Source organism: Hemicordylus capensis, chromosome 1, assembly GCF_027244095.1.
Source record: "Hemicordylus capensis ecotype Gifberg chromosome 1, rHemCap1.1.pri, whole genome shotgun sequence".
NCBI classification, from domain to species: Eukaryota; Metazoa; Chordata; class Lepidosauria; order Squamata; family Cordylidae; genus Hemicordylus; species Hemicordylus capensis.
In genome coordinates, this window is record NC_069657.1 from 231,761,805 (window position 1) to 231,781,086 (window position 19,282).

Here is a 19,282-nt window from a genome sequence, read left to right on the forward strand (position 1 = left end):
TCACTTTTTAATCTCTATTTTCTTTCCTATTAAATTTCTGAGATGACCATGGCTTAGCACTGGAATTTAAGTTAACAAGATTCCCTGCATTTCTCTCTCTCATATTCTGATTTTATCATTTTTGAGCCTCCATGGACCATAGATGAAATGGCATTAAGAGGAAGGTTGACTGAGAGAGGAATAGAACTTTGCATGACCCATACTTGATTTTTCTGCTTAAGTTTTCACAGAGCCCCAGGGGCGTAACTACAATTAGGCAGGGGGAGGCCGTTGTCTTGGGGGCCCCCCACCTTGGGGGGGCCCCTCAGAGGCTCTCCCCCACCCAGCGCCTACCCGATCTTCTGCTGCCGAGGACCGCTGGAAAGCTCACGGCAGGTTTTCTAAATCAAAGGACAGGAGCGTGCAGAAGAGAGACGCCCTGCCCAAGCGGAGGGAGAAGTGCGGAAGGCAGCTTCCTCTTCGGTGGGCGGGTGAGGGGGGCGGCCATGCGAGGTGAGAGCGCGGCTGGCTGGGTCCCCTTTGAAGCCCCGGGGCTGGTGGCAGCGTACAGCTGTTGCTGCTGCATCTCTTGCCTGGTTTCTGTTCTGGCTAGTGGTCTGGGGAAAGGGATGCCGTGCGCACGCGCGTGCGCTCCCTCAATCACTCACCCAGCTCTCCTTGTTCTTGGGCATGTCGGGGAGAAAGGCGAGGCGTGAACTCGGGCATTACTTGCTGCGAGGAAGTCGGAGAGGGCTGCTGAGCGAGTCCAGGCTATCGGACGCCTTTGACAACACCATTTCCCCTCTCAGGCACTGGCGGCCAGAGATCCAGGGCGGCAGCAAGCAGAGTGTCTTTCGTTGATATGGGAGGAGTGGGAGGAAAATGGACTCCTGTTTCCCCCACTTTTATACTGATTTTTAGTGTACCTGAAGCCCCCAACATTCAGACCTGAGACCTCTACGAGTTCAGTCCTATGCCTCTCTACTCACAGGCTGCAATCCTGTGGACACTTGCCTGGGAGCAAACCCCACTGAGCACGGTGGGACTTACTTCTAAGTGATTGCACATGCATAGGTTTGAACTGCAAATGTTGGATCTTCTATGCAGGGTGAGATAATTGTGATTCAAACAGCAATTGGTATCAATACGCCATCACAAATCTGTTGTATTAGTTGGGTCTGCTTTCGTGTTATACGAAAGCAGACCTTGCAACTAGTTGGGATAATTAGCAGCGACATCCGGCCAGAGGAAGGAGAGGTAAGCGGTGATGGCGGGTGGGGGGGCCCATTTAAGAATCTTGTCTCAGGGCCCACTCCAACCTAGTTACGCCCCTGCAGAGCCCAGCATTTCATTTCAACAATTTCTTAGTTGTACCTTGAAGAATCCCTGCGAGTGGTTTCCGTGAAGCATTTGGAGACTTAATGGCAAATTACTTTTACTTTGAACTCTAATCGCAGCACTAGAATTTCAGCACTGATAAAAGTGTTTTATAGATGGTAATTAAATTCTTTACACTCAGACTGTTCAGAACTTTTAGCAACATTATTGGAACTGAGATGGGGAATGAGGGTTTTTTTAGCTTTTAGCAGTTTGAACAGAGCATGTGGAAGTTTGAATATTGTAGTTTTCTTTAAGCCCCTGTTTTTTCGGAACCTTTTATGATACTATTGGTTGGGATTTTAGTTGTTAACGGAAAGGGGATTTATTCAAATTTTTAGCTTTGGATGCCTTTCTTTTATTAAACAAAGGATTATGGATTATGGAGTTCGAAAAAGAGGTGAAAGAAAAGATTTTCATCGTCTTAGTATGCCTTGGGACTCCAGCGATTTCTTAATTTTCTGCTGTTTATTAATTGAATGAACATTTTCCTCTACCACTGATGGAGTAAATATTATCCAGTACTGCAAATACTTTTCAGAAATGCAATTTGAAGTTCAACATTTGAAATTGGAATGATTAAAATAGAAGACATAGAACTTTTATGCTTTTCACTGAAGTCTAATAGCACATTTTCCCATGCATAAGCTTTCCTGTGTATGTAGTTAGATCTGGTGATGTTTTTACTCAGAGCTCTGCTTATCTTTTCCCTAGGAATATTTTTAGGTCAACCCCTTGATAGACTGCTGAAGATTTTCAATAGTATCTACTTCATTTCTTATGGGAATCTTTTCTGTGTGGCCCTGATGGTGGGAAATGATGCCTGAGAATTAAATTATATGTTCTCCTCCCCTTTTCTTTTTAATCTATTACCCTTACTACCCCTTTTTAAATTTTATTAAAAGAAAATTAATGAGATGTCTAACATCTCCTGGTCCTGCCTTAAGAAAAAATGTAAGCACTTAGTTTATTACAATTATTATCAATTTGTTCAGTTTGTTATTTTAGTTATCACCAGATGCTTAATTAAGATGAATATATTTAGTTCATTCCCTTTTATGAGATAGCGATTTTAAGATATTTGTGAATAGGGAAAGCTTAATGGCATACAGGTGATACAATTTGGTTGAAATTACTTAGTAGAACATATTTATAAGAGATAGAACTCATTGAAATTTATTTATTTATTTATTTATTTAAAAGCTATCTTTTGATATCTTCATAGTTGAGCATAGTTTTTAAGCTTAAACATTAACAGGATTCCTTGTTTTTTGTTTGTTTTGTTTTCCTCTCCTATTTTTTGTGGGTTTTTAAAAATATCTTAGAACCTCTCATGGAACTTTTGGATGTAAATATGTTATATTGTGTATTGAGAAGAGGGCCAGTATGTAATGATTATCATTATATACCTAAGATTATGCTGCATAGTTCTGATACATAGTCTTGCATTTATTTCAGTTGGCAGGCTCTGCACTGGGTATCCTCCTGTTTAATTTTGTTCGTAATACAATGTGGTTTGTGATTATGATATCACTTCATTTTAGAGCTTCCACTAACAGTGCCTCTTAGTGGGGCAGTCAGAAGGTAGAAGCTTTTTTTGGTTTCCTTTTTCCTTTCCTTATTAGAATTAAGGATTTTAAAAGATTCTGCATTTTTTTTAGTATTCTTTTTCTTTCCGTTTATCTGTCTAATACCATTAACGGAACCTGTTCTTATTGTCTATATTACTTAACATTAAAACCTTGACTGGAAACTGTGTCTAGATTCCTTCTGCTGTTTATACTATGAATCCATGAATAGAGAGATAGATGTAGCTGAACGGAACTTATAGTTCTTTACTGGGGATGTTTAGAGCAGAAACTTTGTTTTTAAAATAGGTCACTTATCTTGGATTTTTTCTGTCCATCAGCTTAATAAACAGTATTATTCATAGAACTTGTACTCACTGCATAAATCATTTAATTGGAATTTGCTGTTTCGAGAAGCTGGGACAGAAAGGAACAGAGGATTTAAGACTACCTAACAAAATTTTTCCTTTTTTCATTTAGCATCGGGGAACGTTGTAAACATTTAAAATTCATTCCTTTCTGTTAAACTCAGGATTGTAGCATCTGAGTGTTATTCAATAATTTTTAACTTTCTCTCTTTCATTATGTGGGCTTTAAATCAGAATAGAGGATGGAGTTGGAATGAGGAAATTAATATTTGCTGTTTTGAGTGGATCAGCAGGTGGTAGATTTTGTGTGAATATTTAATGAAGGTTTCATTTAAATGAAATTAAATTTGAGCTTAAATAGTATCTCTAAATAGAATTTCATTTGCTGCTCTTTTACCTATTTTTATACATTTTTTAAATCCTTTTCTTGTTTCTTTTGTTCTCCCCCCTTCCTCTTCCTTTATGAAATGGAGAAGCTAATCTTTAACACTTAATGATACCTTTTGGTCTTTTGTGTGTGAGATGGAGGTGTTTGGGTGCAGAACACTGTTGATGTTTATATGATTTAATCTCTTTCTGTCATGACTGGACTGGTTCTCTTCTTCTCAAATTACTTGATGGTTGGATGTTCAATTGGTTCAGGGGGAGTCTTTCCTGTGAGGTTCAAAACCCTTTACTGAAGGTTAGATTTTAGATTTTTAGATTTGTGAGATTTGTTATTCTAATATTTTTCTTTCATATATATAACCATTCTTATCGTATTTTTCCTATGTATGGGGAATGATGGAAAAGATCTTGTATTTGTGAACATGTATGGCTATGTCTCAGAGATATAGCATTTTATGTTTCTACATTTTAAACTAATAAAAAAGCGTTTGCTGGTGGGGCTGCCTTTTTACATAGTCCAGAAACTACAATTGGTACAGAATGTGGCAGCCAGATTGGTCTCTGGGACAACATGAAGGGACCACATAACGCCGCTTGTGAAATAACTGCACTGGCTGCCAATATGTTTCCAGGTGAAATACGAAGTGCTGGTTCTTACCTATAAAGCCCTTAACAGCTTAGGTCCAGACTATTTAAGAGAGCACCTCTTTTGTCACAAACTCTGCTGCCTATTATGATCTTCTGGAGAGGTCCAGTTATGGATGCCACCAGCTTATTTGGTGGAGACCCATGCCCGGGCTTTATCTGTGGCTGCCCCAGGGCTTTGGAATATGCTCCCTGCTGAAATAAGAGCATTTCCTTCTCTGTTTGTTTTCAGGAAGAACCTCAAGACTCACCTGTTTTCGCAGACTTTTAATTAGAATTAATTTTTAATAATTTTAAAACTTGTTTTAATAACCATTTTATTCTGTTGTTTTTATTGTCATGTATTTTAATCTGTGACTTCTAAATTTAAATTTTGTACACCGCCTAGAGATGTACATATCAGGTGGTATAGAAATATGATAAATAAATATAGTGTACTTCTGCACTGGTGAACACATGCCGCATTTCCCCTCCCACTTCTGCTGAGATGCCTGTGGAGCTCAGAATGGGAAAACCATGGGCAAATATGGTTTTCAGAGCATCCTCTGAATAAATCACTCCTCTCAGCCGATAGGCAGGTGGGCGGGGCTTCCAGAGAGGCCTCCGAGTAGGCCTCCCTGAAGCCTGAACTCGGCAGGCCCCCAGGGAGGCATGAAGCCAGGAAGGAGGCAGGCAGAGCTCCGTGCAGCAGAGCTTTTGCCAGGTAGTCTGTGAATTCCATTTTGTGGTTACCCCCCCTCCCCCCAATATAAGGATCTGCTTGCCATAGGGCTTTGATATGGGGGGTGGGGCGAGACTGAGAAGTCTCTGAATATTTAATTTAAAGCAGACTGAAAAATGTGCTGGCTTTAAAAACAATCTAAAAAGGCCTATAAGTGGCTTGTTTCATGTCAGAAAATTACAAACACTTCTGGAACAAATATTTATTTATTCATTCATTCATAAATGCACTTACGTTCAAGTTGTTTTGCAACCCAGAAGGTCTGAGTGAGAACTGTGAAACGTGTGGTGCTTTTATTTTATTTTATTTTTCTTATGTGTGAACTGTTCTCCAATAACTTGCAGGGACTTCAGGGTAAATCTGGCCAACATGTGAATGCAGCACCTCCATTCCAGAGGAGATGTGTGTTAAAGGGCTTTAAAAGCCTCGTGTGAAAAACCTCCTGGAATCAAACTTTACTGAATTTGTTCAGAATTCTGGGAAAACAAACATAGGCTCACCCTGCATGGTTGAAAGTCTCTTTTGCTAATCTGCAGCGAGGGGGCCATTTTAATAATTAGCGTTGCTAGTGTGTTCTAGGCATTAAAAGTAGCACAAATATATAGTACTCAATGTATATCACTATATACTGTGAAGTGTGCATGTGTGTATTCAATGAAATGTATTTCCAGGCAGCATACTTATTTTGAAATATCAGACTTAAATCCTTGGGGACCTGGGATGTGTGGAGGCCCTGGACATTGAGGGGCTGGGGGCCCATTTTAAAATCTCATCTTGGCCCATTCCAACCTTGCTATGCCCCTGGCGGTCACTACACATGGGTTTCTGCACAACACCTGCACAGAAGAAACTCCATGTAGAAAATGTGTCTCTTGTAAATTGACCCTGAATTTTCCATCCATGACTGGGATATTTGAGAGTTAGAGTCAATAATAAAAGAACAGCACACTGCTTGTGACAGGAAGGGGCAAATTACAATGATTTCTTAGTCTGGCAGGGGCTGGTTTTGGCCCTGGCAGAACTTGGCTGTCTGCTCCTGTTGCAAATGCCTCTGTCTAGTGTGGCAAACTAATGTATCCTCCTCCCTCTTGGCGTCAAAGTAAGCACTGGTCTGGTGAATGCACATATACCCCATCATGAGCCAACAGTCATCATAAGACAAAGGCTGGCAAGGAATCATTCACTGGTCTATAGACCCCCCCGCCGCCACCACCACCACCACCACCACCTTCTTCTTCCCCTATTTTGCTAGTGGCTATTTGGGCAGGTGATCCCCTAGGGCAAAGTCGTGTTTTTTAAAAAGAATGAGATGAGACAGAGAAAATGACACTTGGAATCCTCGCGTAACTCCTGACTGTTGTTCTAAGTCTTTTACAGAGATGGCTCATGTTTTCAGGTTTTGATCAACAACCATGTCTAGATGGTACAGTGTTCCTTTTAACAGGGATTTCCAGATATTGTTGACTACAAGTCAGGGTGTCCGGCGGCCGGAGGCCCAGTCTACCCGCCGGCAGGGGCCGAGACCGGGTAGACCGGGCCTCCGGCGTCGGGGAGACGTGAAGCTGACGTGCGCGTGTGCAAAAGGCTTGCCAGAGCCTTTTGTATTGCGGAGGGGCAAGGGGCGGCAGGGAGGTATCCTGCCGCCCCAATTTCTACAGTAAATACGAGCGCTGGAGGGGGCAAAGCGGCGGGAGGGGTAAGTAAACCCTCCCCACCCTTAAAGGAACCCCCTCCACAGTTCCGGACCGCAGCTGTGTGGTTCCGTGCACACCCCTATGAATGAGGTTTTAGGGAACTAACTCTTTCTGAGCTTTACTCAACTCTGCCCAACCTGCAAAATTTAAGGTAGGTCAGTTGGAAAGACAGCCTAATACTACTTAATTTTAAAGTCAGTATTAAAATTGTAGTGGTTAGAGTGTTGGACTAGGACTAGGGAGACCTGAGTTCAAGTCCCCATTCAGCCATCAAACTCACTGGGTGAGTCTAGGTCAGTGTCTCAACTCTCAGCCTAACCTATTTCACAGGGTTGTTGTGAGGATAAAAATAACCATGTACACCACTCTGGTCACCTTAGAGAAAGAGCGGGATATAAATGTGTTGTTGTTTTAATTACACATTGTACTTCAAGTGCTTTGTGTGCATTGTTAGCCTACTTTCCAGTAGGCTTATGAGATCACCTGGTATTGTGTGTGTGTGTGTGTGTGTGTCTCTCCCCCCCACCCCCCGCATCAACTTTGCAACACCTGAACCAATATGAACCAAATCAGGTATAGTTGTAGGGACACATAAGGACACCTCAACAGCATAGTTTGTGATGGTCAAGATGGCAGACATAAACTTTTGAGGCACAAGTGAGCTAACTTGTGAACTGCCTAACTGATTTGAACCAAATTTGCTACAGCTGTAGGGACACATAGAGATGCCTTATGAGGGGATGGCATTGCGTGTTAGGATGGCATCCACTCCAATTCAAGATGGTGACCACAAGAACATCTGAGGCGCAAGCGGGCTAATTTGTGAACTGCCTACCTAACCCATTTGAACCATATTGGATACTGTTGCAGTGAGCGGCACACAGGGACACCTCAATGGCATAATTTGTGATGATGTCATCTACACCAATTCAAGATGGTGGACAGGTAAACTTTTGAGGCGCAAGTGGGCTAACTTGTAAACCACTTAACTGATCAGAACCAAATTTGCTGCAGCTGTAGGGACACATAAGGACACCTCAATGGCATAGTTTGTGACGATGTTATCTACCCCAATCCATGATGGATGCATGAACGTTTGAGGCTCAAGTGGGCTAACTTGTGGACTATCTAACTGATTTGAACCAAATTAGGTTCATTTGTAGTGAGTGCACAGAGGGACACCTCAGTAGTGTAGTTTGTGATGATGTCATCCACCCTGATTCAAGATGGTGGAACTATACACTTTTGAGGCACAAGCGCACTAACTTGTAGAAAGTCTAATAGGGATGTGTGAATCAATATGGGCCCAAATTGATTTGTATCCAAATCTAACTGATCCGGGAGATTTGGAGGCAGAACAAATTGCCCCTGTGGTCCATTGGCTAGATTTAGGCCCATATCGAATCGTGCCAGATTCGATTCAAATCTATTCGAGATTCAGATTCCTCCTATTAATTCCCTCAAATTCCCAGCTTTCATTTAAAAAAGAAAAAGAAAAAGAGCTAAGCTCTAGCCCTTGTAGAAGTGATGGAGCAAAATGTGTAGTCACTATTTTTCAAGTGTTTGAATTATTTGCTGTATAACTTTTCCTCAATGAGTCCCTATAAGAATTCATTACAAACCTCCATTTCTTGTATTCATTTTGACTGTCTTTGGACAGTGCCAACTGTCAACTGCCATGTGCCAACTACACCCCACACACACACCTGCAAGGCAGTGGGGTACTACTCATTCTATGTTCTAGGAATTTTTTCAAGGGTTTAGACTCTTTGGTGTCTGATAACCTTTCCTCATAATGAATCCCTATGAGGATACATTACACACCAGAGAAACTAAACTTCTTAGTGGCTTGTGGGTGCCCCACCCCCACCCACAAAGCAGTGGAGTCAAAATGAACAGAAGAAATGAAGATGTGTAATGAAGACAACAAAGAATCTAAACACTTCAAAAAAAAAAAAATCCTAAAAAATAAACTGAATATCCAAGTGTGTGTGGGGTGGGGTCGGAGTGCAGTTGACACATGGCAGTTGACAGTTGGCACTGTCCAATGATGGTCAAAATGAACAGAAGAAATGAAGGTGTGCAATGAATCCTCATAGGGATTCATTATGAGGGAAAGTTATTATACACCAAAGAATCCAAATACTTGAAAAATAGTGACCACAAATTTTGCTCCATAACTCCACTTCTACAAGGGCTAGAGCTTAGATTTATTATTTTTTTAAAGAAGCTGGGGATCCATGTTAGGATTAGGGTAGGGGGACTTTGAAATTAATCCCCATTATTTCCTATGTTGAAAATATACAAAATCAGTAAAAACTAAAAAAAAAAAAATCAAAAATCAACCAAGTGCCCAATTGCCTTGAAATTTGGGTGGTAGGTGGCAGCATGGGGCCACCATCCAAATTTGGTGCCCCCAGGACCTTTACAAGTGGTCCAAATCTGAATTGAATCAAATCCAAATTGAATTGGGAGTCAGATTCAGACACAAAACAAATCAGGGATGATTTGACTTGGGCACAATTAATTTTTTAAAAACTCAATTGGTACACATCCCTACAGTCTAACCCATTTGAACCCAATTTGCTACAGCTGTAGGCACACATGGGGACACCTCAATGGCGAATATTGTCACAATGTCATCCACCCTGTAGCAATCGGCCCTCCCTTACCCTAAACAGTGAACCAGAAGTGAACCCTGTCCTGACTGACAGGCTAGGGAACAGCCATTCAGCAAATGGTGGGTGGGACCTTGAAGGCCATGTGGCAGGAAGAGAAGCGTGTCTTTGTTCTCAGAAGAAGCTAGGAGCGGGATGAGAGACAATGGGCAGAAAGCTTAGTGAGGAGTGATGGAATCTTGCTGCCTCATGGTCAACAGCTAGCCTGGAGAATTCTCTAATGGAAGGACATCTGAAGATCTTTGAGACAGGATTGCAGTAAGCTCAGAGGCATATCTATGGTGTGGCGGCCAGGGCATGTGACCTGGGCACCACTTGAAGGGGGGCGCCAGTGCCATGCAGCAAATTTTTTTTAAAAAAACCTGTAGCCTCTTTGGGGGTCTTCCTAAAGGCCATGGGGGAGGTCTGCAAAGGTTCCCCCTCCCCCACCGGCCTCTTAATTTACCGTCACAGCCTGTCCCGGGCTGATTTTCGGGCCTGCAAACGTCAGCGTGGTGGCCATTTTGGAGGCCACCACGCATGCTCAAATAGCCTCTGGAAGGCGTGGCAAGGCCTAGGGCCTCACAGGTACAATTTGAGCATGTGCGGTGGCCATTTTCTTAAAATAAAAAACATTTTTTTTAAATGGCCACATTTGAAAACTTCTACTGTAATGAATTATGCTCGCTGTAGGGATCAATCATGGATGGCTCAGTCAATAGGGAGGTGATTATTTGGGGGACTGTTGGAAAACCCAGTTTACTGCTGAATTCTTACAGGAACCTTGTGCTGGTTTTGTGTGGGAGGTGGGCTTGATTTGTATTTCCCTTCTAAGTTACTTTTCCCCACCCTACTGGAACAAAGCAGTTTTTATTCTAAGTTTGTGTCAGATGTTTGGACAGGGGCGCAATTTCAGTGCTTGCCCTGGGTGCTATTTTCCGTATATATGCCTCTGAAGCTTGAATTCTCTCCTGGAGTTTGGGGTGAGTTCAAGGGGGAAAGAAGCCAAGGGCTTTTGGCTTTGAAAAGGTTTAGAAAGAGAACAGTGTGTTAGCCTGTGTTAGTTTATTTTACTTTGGTGTGCTTTGCAAATCCTTAAAACTCGTTTATTGTGTTTTTATTTGTAACATTACGAATTAAGAAGCACTAGCCTGCACCCTTTCTATCCATCCAGGGGCACTGCAAAAGTCTCTGTAATGTTTAAAGGTGCTTTTAAAGGTTTCAATATTCCCTGTTCCTTGCAACAGGGATGCTTTTTTAAAGTATTCTTGTAACCACTGATTATCTTTTTCCTGTAATTAACTAAAAACTGAGGAAGCCTCACTGAAGCACTTTGTAGTATTTTGAATAACGTTTTTTCTTTTTTTATTCTTTGTATTTTACCTGCCTCTGAGTGGATTTTTTACACGGGGGGCGGTTTTACTCTAGTGCAAACATGCCTCAATGTCAATTGCTCAGCAACCTACCAAGTGTCCTCATCACATGTAGGCTGCATGTGGAAGGGTGTGTTTTTATTTTTGTAATTTTCCATTGGTAAAGGAGAGTTCCCTGGAATTTCGCCCACACCAGGGAGGGATTAAACTCTGTTTAAAAAGTGGGCGTGGTGGCAGCAAGTACCAAAGGAATAGTTTAAGTTTTCAAGGAACCGCCTTTGTTGAGCAAACATGGAGGGAATGATTCAACATTTTTCTCCCCCCCCCGCCCCCCATGGGCTTGCTCTGAGACAAAGGCTAGGCTTAAATCCATGACACACCCCAATTCAGGATGGCAGAAACTTAAACTTTTGAGGGGCAAGTGCATTAACTTGTGGATAGTCTGATTTGAACAAAATTTGGAACAGCTGTAGTGAGTGACACACAGGGACACTTCAATGATGCAGTTTGTAATGAGGACATCTACCCCAATCCAAGATCGTGGACACATGAACATTTGAGGCACAAGAGATCTAACTTGTGGACCTTGATTTGCACCAAATTTAGTCCAGATGTAGAGACAATGACTGATTGTAGGCTGATTAGTTCTTACTAGAACAACTTGTTTTCTTCCAGTCTTTACAATAGGGGTGTGCAATTCGATTCATGGTCGAATTGATTTGAGTCAAATTGGGGGCAATTTGCAGATTCGACACTGAATTACCATCAAAACAGAGGGCCTGATTTGGGTTTAAAGCAAATCACCCCCAGTTTTACCCAAATAGATTTGGGTGATTTCAACGCCATTTAGAGGCCTGTATTGCTGGGGAAAGGGGGCCTCAAAATGGTGCTTTTTTCTGGGGAGATCTGGTCTACCAATTGATATTGGTGGGTAGACCTGTCCTCTGGAAAAATGGTCTACTCGGTAGACCAGTCCTCTGAGGTGGGCTGATATGCTGCCTGGAGTGGAGGGCTGGTCTACCCGCAAATCCAAATCGGTAGACCAGATCTCCTGTTTTTTCCAGGGAGAGCTGGTCTACCAATTGAGGTCAGCAGGTAGACCAGCCCTCTACTCTGGCATTAGTGGGTCTGCCTGCATTGCAGGACTGGTCTACCAGTTGTTTTGTTGTATTGATGTAAAGAAATTTCATATTGTAGTTGTTGATTGTCTTTTTCTTTGTTTCCCCCCCCTTTCTTTCTTTAAAGCTGCAATATTTGGTGTGCTATTCAGTGAATCACTTAAAACCATTGACCCACATTGTCCACAGCATAATGTTAGCAGTTCTGAGCCACCCACACTGCAGAGGGCTCCAAAAGAAGTGCTGGTGGTCTATACTGAAGGAAGTATGGCTGCACTTTGGGAGTGCCGCTTATGCTGTTTCCAGAAACAATTGTTAAAACAATGTAAGTTGCACTCCTGAAGCGTGGGAACACTGCTTTAAGCATTTATGCTCTTGTGCAAGACCACTAGCATTTTCTTAGGAGCCCACAGCATCGTGGGCCACTCAGAACTGCCCACTTTACTCTGCAGAACATATGGGCCATTGCGATTTACTAGAAATGTGCCCCAATTAACTGGTCAGCAGATTTTTTTTTATTTAAATCATTTTTAATACAAAAGATGGCAGGAGCTATTTCAGGAGAGTCAGTCCTTCCTGTTTGAGAGGGGAAATGCCCCTTCTTGCATGAAAATTCATGCATTAGCTCAAAATTATGTATTAGTGTGGCAGTCCTATGCAGGGGCAGAGCTACCAGTGTTCCAGAGTATCCCTGGAACATGGACCCTTCCTCCCCTTGGGGGCTCCTTCCCCTTCTGGATGGTTGCTCCTGCTGTTGGTGCCACTCCTTTGAGGTCAGCCCTTGCCCAGTACCTCACAGTAGGATCCTGCCTGTCCCCACACTCCCTCTTCCATTCAGTTACTGGCACATGCATAAGCAGTCACCACTGTCCCAAGGAAAGGGGAATTGATCATGGACTCTGTACCTGTCCCACATGGCTCAGACTTATTGACACTGATCACCACATTATCCAATGTCCATACGTAACCCGCAGAGGTGTTCACCTGCCAGACTTCCCCAGGCTGATAATATCTGCCCCCCCCCAGGCAATAATCCCATTAGGCTGGAGGGTGGCCACATTCAGGCAATGCCAGATGTGGCCCATGGGGAAATACTGTCTCTGCCCCCCTCTGTCACTTGTAATGCAAAAGAAGGGTCTGCCTTGCACCCTGACAGCTGTGGCTAACAGCGGTTAGACCAACAGTCAGTCTTGTTTTCATTTGCAGTAGAGTACTAGAGTTTGCATACAGCCATGGACTCTTGTACAACTTACTACTACTACTACGGATATTTATATACTGTTCTTCAACAACATTCTCAAAGATATAGATAGATAGATAGATAGATAGATAGATAGATAGATAGATAGATAGATAGATAGATGGCTCCATGCACAGGTACAGTGAGACAGGCAGAGCTGAGGGGTTTCAATGTGTGGATGAGACGTTGGGGCCTGGAGGGGGAGATTTAGATTTGTTAGGCACTAGGATACATTTTGGGGAAAGCAAGGCCTGTACAAAAAGGACTGGCTGCACTTGAACCAAGATGGGACCAGACTGCTGGTGCTTAAAATAAAAAAGGTTGCAGAGCAGCTTTTAAAATGACACCTGGGGAATAGCTGACAGGAGCTGGGCAGTATCTGGTTTGGCAAAAGCCATCCTTTAAAGTGCAAGGGTGCAAAGGATTCAGATAAAACAGAAGGGGAAAGAACAGAATCGCATAAAGATAAAACATAAGGGGACAGAGCAGACAGGAAGAGCAGACAGGAGCCTGTGCCAGCTGGTCAAAGAGTCAAAAGAAATATAGCATATATCAGGTGAGAGATTCAGCGTATAGGTGCTTATATGCCAATGACAGAAGCCTCCGAGCCAAGATGGGTGAGCTGAAATGCTTGGTTGCTAACACAGAAATAGATATAGTGGGCATAACAGAAACATGGTAAAACTATGAGAACCAGTGGGACACTGTTATCTCTGGATATAAACTCTATAGAAAGGACAGGGAGAGGTGCCTTGGAGGTGGAGTAGCACTGTATGTTAAAGAAGGGATAGAATCTAACAAGATAGAAAACCTAGGTGGACTGGAGTCCTCCACAGAAACCCTGTGGGTGACAATACAAGGCCTGAAAGGGAACGTGCTATTGGACATGCTATCGCTCTCCGGATCAAAATGCTGACAGTGAATGGGAGTTGCAGGAGGAAATAAGGGAAGCGTCAAGGAGAGACAGGGCTGTAATAATGGGTGACTTAAATTACCCACACACAGACTGGGTAAATTCACAGTCAGGTAATGACAAAGAGGTCCAATTTCTAGATACACTGAATGACTGTGGCCTAGAACAGTTGGTCTTGGAACCAACCAGAGAGAAGATGACCTTGGACTTAATTCTGAGTGGCACCCAGGACCTGGTGCTTGATGTCAGTGTCATCAACCTTTTAGGGAACAGTGACCATAGTGCAATCAAATTCAGCATACATGCGGGGAGAGAATCACCAAGGAAGTCTCACACAGATGTTTTGAATTTCAGAAGAGGAAACTTCTCCAAAATGAGCAGTATGGTGAAAAGAAAATTGAAAGGGAAAATCAGGAGGTCACTTCAGAATGCATGGAGTTTACTTAAAACCACAATACTAGAAGCCCAGTTAGATTGCATACCCAAAAGGAGGAAAGGTACCACTAAGTCCAGGAGGATGCTAGCATGACTAACAGGTACCGTCAAGGAAGCCATAAAAGGGAAGAAGATTTCCTTCTGAAACTGGAAGGCCTGTCCAAATGAAGAGAACAGAAAGGAACACAAACTCTGGCAAAAGAAATGCAAGGTGACAATAAGGGAGGCAAAAAGAGAGTTTGAGGAACATTTAGCTAAAAGCATCAAGGGGAATAACAAAACCTTCTTTAAATACATCAGAAGCAGGAAACCTGCCAGGGAGGTGGTTGGACCATTAGACAATGAGGGAGTGAAAAGGATTATTAAGGAGGATATGGAGGTTGCAGAGAAGCTCAATGAGTTCTTTGCATCCGTCTTAACGGCAGCGGATACTGAGCATTTACCTGTTCTTGAACCAGACTTTTTGAGGATGGAGGCTAAAGAACTGAGTCAGATAGAAGTGACAAGAGATGATGTTCCAAACTATCTGGAAAAACTAAAAATTAACAAATCACCAGGGCCGGATGGCATCCATCCAAGAGTACTCAAAGAACTCAAATGTGAAATTGTTGACCTCCTTGCTAAAATATATATAACTTATCCCTGCAATCTGGCTCTGTCCTAGAGGACTGGAAAGTAGCAAATGTAACACCGATTTTCAAAAAGGGATCCAGAGACAATCCAGGAAATTACATGCTGGTTAGCTTAACATCCGTTCTAGGCAAATTGATGGAAAGCATCCTCAAGGATAAAATTGTAAAGCACAGAAGAACAGGCCCTGCTGGGAGTGAACCAGTATGACTTCCGCAAAAGTAAATCTTGCCTCACCAACCTTTTGGAGTTCTTTGAAAGTGTCAAAAGTGTGGATCAAGGTGATCCAGTTGACATAGTATACCTGGACTTCCAAAAAGCTTTTGACAAAGTTCCTCATCAAAGACTCCTGAGGAAACTTAGCAGTCATGGGATAAGGGGACAAGTACATGTGTGGATTGCTAACTGGTTGAAAGACAGGAAATAGAGGGTAGGTATAAATGGAGAGTTTTCACAATGGAGGAAAGTAAGAAGTGGGGTCCCCAGGGATCTGTACTGGGACCAGTGCTTTTTAATTTATTCATAAAATGATCTAGAAGCAGGGGTAAGCAGTAGGGATGTGTGGAACCAGTCCGGCGGTTCGTGGGTTCATGGTCAAACCGAACCACCCGCACCCTGGATCCGTTGGACCAGAACCGGACCGCCAGGTCCAGTCCAGCAGGTCTGCGAACTTCTTTTTTTAAATTGAAATGTGAAGCAAGTACCTGTAGCCCCTTTGGGGGGCTTGCTGTAGCCGGGGGGGGGGCTGTCTGTGCAGCTTCCCTCTCCCCCCGCCGACCTTCCTTATCACCGCCACAGCCGGGTAAGTGAAGCCTTTTTTGCCCTTTCGGACCTCCGTAAGTGCAAGTGGCTGCCATTTTGGCAGCTGCCGCACATGCACCCTCTGCGAGACCGTGGCTACAGGTACTTGATTCACGTTTCAATTTCTTTTTTTAAAAAGTTCACGGACCAGTCCGGGACCAGACTGGGGTGGGGGGGGTAGATGGGGGTCGGACCAAACTGGCCTCGAACCGAACCAGGCCAGACGGTTCCTTGTACACCCCTAGTAAGCAGTGAGGTGGCCAAATTTGCAGATGATACCAAACTCTTTCAGGTATTGAAATCCAAAATTGATTGTGAGTTGCTCCAAGAAGATCTCTCCAAACTGGGTGAGTGGGTGACAAAATGGCAAATGCAGTTCAATGTTGGCAAGTGTAAAGTGATGCACATTGGGACGAAAAACCCCAACTTCAAGTATACGCTGATGGGATCAGAGCTGTCAGTGACTGGCCAGGAGAGGGATCTTGGGGTTGTGGTGGACAGCTCATTGAAAGTGTCGACTCAATGTGCGGCAGCTGTGAAAAAGGCCAATTCCATGCTAGGGATCATTAGGAAGGGAAATGAAAATAAAACGTCTAATATTATAATGCCCTTATACAAAACTATGGTGCGGCCACACCTGGAGTACTGCGTACAATTCTGGTCAAAAGGACATTGTAGAAATGGAAAAGGTGAAGAAGAGGGCAACCAAGATGATCAGGGGCCTAGAGCACCTTTCTTATGAGGCAAGGCTACAACACCTGGGGCTTTTTAGTTTAGAAAAAAGACAACTGTGGGGAGACATGATAGGGGTCTATAAGATCATGCATGGTGTGGAGAAAGTGGATAGAGAGAAATTCTTCTCCCTCTCACATAACACTAGAACCAGGGGTCATCCCATGAAACTGATTGCCAGGACTAGTACTTTTTCACACAATGCATAACTAACTTGTGGAATTCTCTGCCATGAGATGTGGTGACAGCCAACAACCTGGATGGCTTTAAGAGGGGTTTGGATAACTTCATGTAGGAGAGGTCTATCATCAGCTACTAGTTGGAGGACTAAAGGCCACCTCCAGCCTCAAAGGCAGGATGCCTCTGAGTACCAGTTGCAGAGGAGTAATAGCAGGAGGGAGGGCATGCCCTCAACTCCTGCCTGTGGCTTCCAGTGGCATCTGGTGGGCCACTGTGCGAAACAGGATGCTGGACTTGGGCCTGATCCAGCAGGGCTGTTCTTATGTTCTCCCTGTCCCCAAAGAGCTCACAATCTAAAAAGAAACTTAGGGCAGACACCAGCTACAGCCATGGGAGGGATGCTGTGCTGGGGCTGGATAGGGCAAGGTTGCTTTTCCCCAGCTGAATCTTAGAGAATCACCACTTTAAAGAGTGCCTCTTTGCTCAATTAGCAGGGGTAGCCAGATCCAACTCTCTTGAGTTACCACTCACAAAGGGATGGGTTTCTTCCCCACGTGTCCAAGGACATGTTTACAAACCCAACAGTTGGCAAGGCTAGTAGAAACAGTGGTCATGTTCACAGAAGCTATCCACAGGGTGGTCTCCCATCTGGCGGATGTAGGCCCTACAAGGCAGGCCAGGCCCACAAAACCAGCAATAACAATGCCAGCAGCATTAAAAGGAACACGATAAGCCATTCCCCTCACGTCAGGTCCTCTTCCTCGGCCACCAGGAACACGCAGGACGTGGCAGCAGATGGACGCTCTGTCACCATGGGGTCAGGCCCATAGCTAGCCACAAGGTTTTGGGGGGCAATCGCAAAAGTCGAGGGGGGGGAGGAGTTATATGGCTCTTTAAAAACAATTTGGAGCCTGGGGCACTTATATTGAAGTAGTGCAAAAGTCAACAGAAATCGCAATTTTCTGAATCAATGTGTAATAAATGCAATAACATTCCACATTTCACAATAAAATTTCACTCCCCCCTCTGCCTCTCAGGAGTCCAAATATGCACTTTTGCCCTTAATAAATATTTAGATATAAAAAGTGAACACAGAAAACTGCCTTGCACTGAGTCAGGACAGGGGTCCACTTAAGAGTTTTGCCTACTGGTCTGCAAGTTGACTGGCAGTAGCTCTCCAGTCTCATGCCCACAATTAGCAAGCACATGGCAACCCAGAATCAGAAATAAAACAGCAGCAAAAACCACAACGCAGGAACAATTTGCACACACTCAATAATCTATTCCCCACTGAATTTAGGTTTGAAATTACCAAAGGCAGCTTATGAAAAATGAACATAGCAGCTCTGGAAATTCCACTGTTTAATATGTCCATTCAATATGATTTATTTCTGAGTGCATATGTGCAGGAATCAGGATTGGGCATTGGCAGGAATTTTTCAGCTCTGCTCTGCCTTGAGCAGGGAATACCTTACAAATTTAAAATGAGTCAACAATGCATGCCAGCAAAAAGACTCACTCAAATCAACCAAACAAGTTCCCATTTTCTCAACAGCTGAAGCATGCTGCATTCTGCACCAATGAACAATCATCAATAAATGAATTTTAAAGCAAAAGGGTATGTTCCATATTGAACAGAGCTGAAAAACAATTGGTATCTTTTAAAACATCTTTCTTTCACTTTGGGAGAGCAGAGCAAAGCTTGCTTTAGGTCCCATTCATCCCACCCACCCAAATCCCTCTTATATCCATATCCTTATTCCAACTCACCAGGGGTCTCACCCGCCACGACAGACTCACTCCCTGCAGTGCTGCTCGCCAGGTTTGGGATGCAGAAAGTCACATTTTGCTGCAGAGTGCAGAGAATCGAACTCTCACACAGAACTATTTATTTGTTTGTTTGTTTAACTCGTATACCACCCAAACTTTCATCTCTGGGCGGTTAACAATAACATAAAAACAATTAAAACAAATATAAATGGTTAAAAGAATTTAACAATTTAAAAACAGTATAAAATTAAAACAGTATAAAATTCAAACTACAAATTTAAAAAGTTGAAAAAGCTTGGGTGAAGAGGTGGGTCTTCAGAAGTTTTTTAAAAATAGTCAGGGATGGGGAGGATCGCATCTCAGCAGGGAGCGCATTCCACAATCTCCGGGCAGCAATCGAGAAGGCTCGTCTCCGTGTGGCCACCAGATAAGCTGGCGGTAACTGGAGACAGACCTCCTCAAGTGACCTCAGTGGGCGGTTGAGCACATAACGAAGAAGGCGTTCTCTTAAATACCCAGGGCCTAAGCCGTTTAGGGCTTTATAAGTTATAACTAGCACTTTGTATTCTGCCCAGAAACCAATTGGCAGCCAGTGTAGCTCCCTCAGCAAGGGAGTAATGTGGTCTCTCCGAGATGACCTGGAGACCAACCTGGCTGCCGCATTCTGAACCAACTGAAGTTTCCGGATTACGTA

The 19,282-nt window shown here is 43.4% G+C and overlaps 1 protein-coding gene across 1 annotated transcript in view; it reads left to right on the top strand.

The window, feature by feature from the left end:
• The first annotated feature begins 4,976 nt into the window (after window positions 1–4,976).
• Window positions 4,977–19,282, top strand: part of TRAF3IP1 (TRAF3 interacting protein 1) — a 91,333-nt gene continuing 77,027 nt past the window's right edge. Inside the window, exon 1 of the mRNA XM_053283206.1 lies at window positions 4,977–5,027. The gene's annotated coding sequence lies outside the window, so the exon portion shown is untranslated. The remainder of the gene's footprint in view (window positions 5,028–19,282) is intronic.